This window comes from Dromiciops gliroides, chromosome 1 (genome assembly GCF_019393635.1).
Source record: "Dromiciops gliroides isolate mDroGli1 chromosome 1, mDroGli1.pri, whole genome shotgun sequence".
Lineage (NCBI taxonomy): Eukaryota > Metazoa > Chordata > Mammalia > Microbiotheria > Microbiotheriidae > Dromiciops > Dromiciops gliroides.
The window spans coordinates 267,276,942-267,282,295 of NC_057861.1; positions in this window are offsets into that span (position 1 = coordinate 267,276,942).

Here is a 5,354-nt window from a genome sequence, read left to right on the forward strand (position 1 = left end):
TATCACCTGCCAAATAGTATATCCCATTTGTATATGTGGCAAATCTCTGTTTAAACACTTCCAGTGATGAAGAATTCACAATGCCCCAAGACAATCATTTGCATTTTTGGAAAGATTAAATTATTAGGATATTTTATCTTAAGTCAAACTGAAATCTGCTTTTCTATAACTTCTGCCTACTGCTAATGGTTCTGTACTATGAGACCAAGTCTAATCCTTTGACAAATTGCTCTTCAATGAACAAGGAACACTGGGGAGGAGGTGAAAAATGGCAAATGCAGGCTTGATGGAAGGTCAAACTTCCTAACAATTAGAGGACTTCAAATAAGTCTTTTTTTAAGAACCAAAAGGCAAACTATGTAAATTTAAGCCTCTGTGGAAAATAATCCAAAGAATTTAGTTCATAATGAATTACTCTTAATTTGTTATTTAAACACTTGGATAATAGCTACTGAGGATGGATGACCACTCACTGGGTATGTTGTAGAAGGGATTCTCATTCAACTGCAGATTGAATTTGTTGATCTATAAAGTTCCTTCCAAGTCTGAGATTCTAGGTCAGATATTTGAAAATTGCTGTCATGTCTTCCCTATATGATAAGATTGTAAATATAAAGCTGAAAAGGACCTCAAAGGTCATCTAGTCCAACCTCATTATTTTTATAAAGAAGAAAACTGAGGCCCAGAGATAAGAATTGATTTGCCAAAGGTCACACACTGATAGATGTCTGTCTAAACATTCATTGTCAGTTCACTGACCTTCATTTGGCATGATATTCATAAAAATATAAAGATATTCACTGTGTTGAAATACTTAATTCATTTAAGTTGCTATGTTTATATGACAATTCACAATGCTTGTTTCTTTATTTCTTTATTTCTTTTGGGGGGGCAGGGCAATGAGTGTCAAGTGACTTGTCCAGGGTCACACAGCTAGTCAAGTGTCTGAGGCTGAATTTGAACTCAAGTCCTCCTGAATCCAAGGCCAGTGCTTTATCCACTGTGCCACCTAGCTGCACCCTACAATGCTTGTTTCTAATGTAATATCAGGTCACCAAACTGTTTGGTGTTTTGATTGTTGTAAAAAGACAGTAAGCTCAATACTCTAAATATAGAGAGCTAAGGAGTTCTCCTCCAGTTCCCTTCCCACTTTGTTCCCATAATCTAAATACTATAATTTTAGGTAGAAGGAAATTCTTTCACAGCCACTGGAAACTCTAGTGGAACTCTAGGGTTGCCAGGAGAGTAACATTGCTACATTCACTTCAAGGTGAACACAGTGATCCTCTTCTGGAAAAATATGGGAAAGCCATCTGTACAGACAGCAGCTTGGCCATATGTATGCACCTACCAATGCCTTCTTTCTCTATCTTGTGCCATGGCCCCCCTAGATGATATATACCCTAGGAAAATGTATAATTGCAGAGTCATTCCCAGTGACTTTGCTCACATTTTAAAAACAAGCCCATGCTTTCCTTGTGGAAAAGTATAGGAGGATGTCCTGGGTCAGCTTTATATCTGGCCATAGTCTCCATACAATTGTGTTAAATCAACATTTTTTACAGTTAAAGATCTTACATTTATATATAAAGATCATTTGGAATTCCTAGGAAGATGTTACAACAGAAACAACCCTGTTCAATGACACTTCAGTAATAAACATCAATTAAGGCATAAAAAAGATAGTTGTAAATTTGCCAAAAGTATTCATTACTGTAATGGAGGAGATCCAATTCAGATTCCAGGTGAAATAGATTCCCTGTGGATGGTGAAGTCTTCCACATGCTCCTGGATGATATTGTCTGAATTGTATCAAGCCTCAAGATATTGCAGAACCTCTTAAAAGAGACATGTAATCAGGCAAAGGAATTTGGCATGGCCATCCACACAGGAAAGACCAAATGGATGAAGAATGTCTATTGACCAAATTTCAATGTACATCTGAAAGGACATTCTATAGAATATGTCCAACAGTATGTGTATCTGGTACAGACAATATAGATTGATGATAAGCTGGCTCTGGAGCTAAAGAGGAGAGTAGGCTAGATTGCTCTGGGGAAATTATAAAGCTCTTTTACTGACCTGAATCTCCCCATGAAAGCAAATACCCATCTTTTCAAGGCAAAACTTTTACTAGTGTTGCTCTAAGGTAGTGAGACCCAGAATACTACTACTCCTGAAGAGCTGAAGATGAGTTTTATACAGTGTTCAATGGTGATGGTCATGGCAGGTGTGAGCAGACTTCCACATTACCAACAAAGAATTGCTAAGAACGGGCATAAAGGATTTCATCAAAGAAATATATGACAGAAAGGGAAGAATGGCCAATCCTGTTATAAGAATGAAGGATAACAGGTGGATGGCCGGAGTACCCCTGAAAAGTTGGAGGAAAGTGAAGAAGACCCCTGGCACCTTGGGTGTACCCCCAATGTCAAATTTTCTTTATAATATAAAGATGAAAGGCTAACAGGATGGGCAGGTGTGGTGATCTTTCTTACTGAAGAGAACTCCAAAATTGCTAAGATAACAGAACCACTTGAAAGAGATAGGTATATAATTCAATTTCAATTCAATAAACATTTATTAAGTACCTACTATTTGCCAGGCACTGCGTTGGGCTCGGGGTATACAAAATGAAACAAAAGACAGTCCCTGCTCTCAAGGAGTTTATAATTTAATGAAAGAGACACTATGCAAACAAATATATACAAAATAAGCTATATACTGGATAAAAAGGAAATAATTAAAAGAGGGAAAACATTGGAATTAAGAGGAGTTAGGGAAGGCTTCTTGTAGAAGGTGGGATTTTAGTTAAGACTTAAAGGAAGCAAGAGAGATCAGTAGACAAAACAGAGGAGGAAGAGCATTACAGTCTTGAGGGATGGCCAGAAAAAATGACTGGAGCTGAGAGAATATCTTCTTCATATATACAGCCTGGAGGACAGCATGACTGAATCAAAGAGTATGTGTGGGAGAAGAAGGTGTTGTTTGTCATTCGTTCTTGAAGAGCACCATGACATTGGGAGGTGATGTCATGACCTTCAATGATTTGGATTTAAATGAGGGAGGGCTGTGGAAAGTCACCAGCCTCACTCCTCCAGAGTCATCTAGGTTGACTGGCAAGATATACATCAGGATTACTGGAGATGGCCCCAGATATGTGAGGCAATTGGGGTTGTGACCCGCCCAGGATCACGCAGCTATTAAGTCTCAAGTGTCTGAGGTGAAATTTGAACTCAGGTCCTCCTGACTCCAGGGCCAGTGCTTTATCCATTGTGCCACCTAGTGTAAAAACACTGGGAAGATAGGAGAAGTCTATGTTATGAAGGGCTTTGAATGCCAAATACAGCATTGTGTATTTGCCCCTGGAAGCAATTGGAACCCACTGGAGTTTATTGAGTTGGGGAATGACATGATCAAACCTATATTTTAGGAAAACCCCTTTAGTGTCTGAGTGGAGATTGTATCTGAGTGAAGAACAATTTGAGGCAGGCAGACCCACTAGCAGGATATTTTAGTAATCCAGGCATGAGGTGATGAAGGCCTGCTACAAACATACCCATATAATTTCATAATATTGTTATTAAATTGTAAATGTTATAGCCCCTGGATGGATTTGAACCCACCTCTTAGAAATGACAAAACAAGTTTGAATGTTAATTCTATCCCTTGACTGTTTCTTCTTACTCCTCTTTCCCTTAAAAAATCATTCCTTCCCATTTTGCCCACCCCCATCCCCGAGCCTATCATCAGTGTTCAAAATTTTAAACTTATTTTTCTTTTCACATTCATATTCAATCAATTCATAGATGTGGGTACTTCCACTTCCAAACAAGGGAAGGGGAAGAGTGGGGAAGTGGAAGAAGTCTGACTAGGGAGAAGTAGGAGGTGAGGGAAAGGAAGAGGGAGAGGAATATAAAATATTTACATTCAATAAAAACAAATTCTTGTTAGTCTTTCTTATTTTTATTGGGAATCCATCAAGTATTTGGGAATGTTCAATAATCTTCACTACAGCATGCTGCCCCTAATTGGTTAATGCAGCTCTCAAAGGACCTGAGTTACTGCCTAGGAATAGATGAATCTCATTCAAGACATGCCTTCCCTTTCTAGAAATGAGTTCAGTCCTGTGAATTTTGCAGCCTACTTTTTGACAATGATTCAGGTTAGCATTTAGAAAGTCCAAAATCCTAAAAACCCCAAAAGAAGATTGGCACTTCCATCCTTCTTTGAAGTAAGAAAGATATTGGCTCCCTCCAGTTAGATATTGTCTGGTATCCTGAGGCTTTATTATTTCAGTTACTTCTTGGACCTCTGACAAATACAGGCACTTAAGAATTGTCTATGTTTATGAATGCATTTAAAATTTGTTTCAGACTTACTTCCTAAAAATCACATGTGAAATGGCCAAAGGAATAAAAAATACATACATTCCAGCTTCTTTAACAATTGATGCTGACTGCTATTGCTCAAGCAATCTAGTTCATATTGGCATCAATCAAGAGAAAAATTGAAGCCTAAAATGTAGTTTAGCTGTCACATATAAAGTCTAAAAACTTGGCCATAGTAGCTACAAGATTTTATAGGCCCAACTCCCATTCGGCTCTACAACTATTAAGGAGTGTAATGTATCCTCAAATGCATTATACTGGCAGAACATACAGACAGACACTCAAAGGGACTCAAGTACTTTATGGTTCTTTTCCTATTCTGACTTCTTTGGTTCTCACAGAAGCTCAAACACGAATCAATTGCCAAGTCCCAGAACAAAGGCTATTCCAGTCCAGCAAGTCTTTTAACCAAAGATCTCCTCGGATCTCATCATTTTGTTTATCAACTTCTCTGAATGTTTCCTCATTGTAACTCACATTTACATAGCATTTAAGGTCTACAAAACACATGCATGCACACACATACACACACACACACACACACACACACACACACACACATACACACACATATTCCAGAGGCAGTGTGATATGGTATATTCTAGTATATTCTCTAAGCTGGTGATAGATAGCTAGGTGGATAGATGAACTGATAGATGGACTGATGGATGGATGGATAATAAATATATGGATTGATGGATGAATGGATAGAGAGATGGATGGATGATTAGAGAGAGAGAGATGGCTGAATAGGTGGATGGACAGACAGACAGATAGACAAATGGAGGGAGAGATAAAAAGATTCCAGAGACAATGTGGTATAGTAGATAGTTGGCCTGAAAGTCAGGTAGACCTAAATTCAAGTCTCACTTCTAATAGCAGCCATGTAACCCTGGGCAAGTCACTGAACCTCTCAGTGCTGTAGGCAAACCTCTAAGATGCTAAATTATACAGAATATTCTA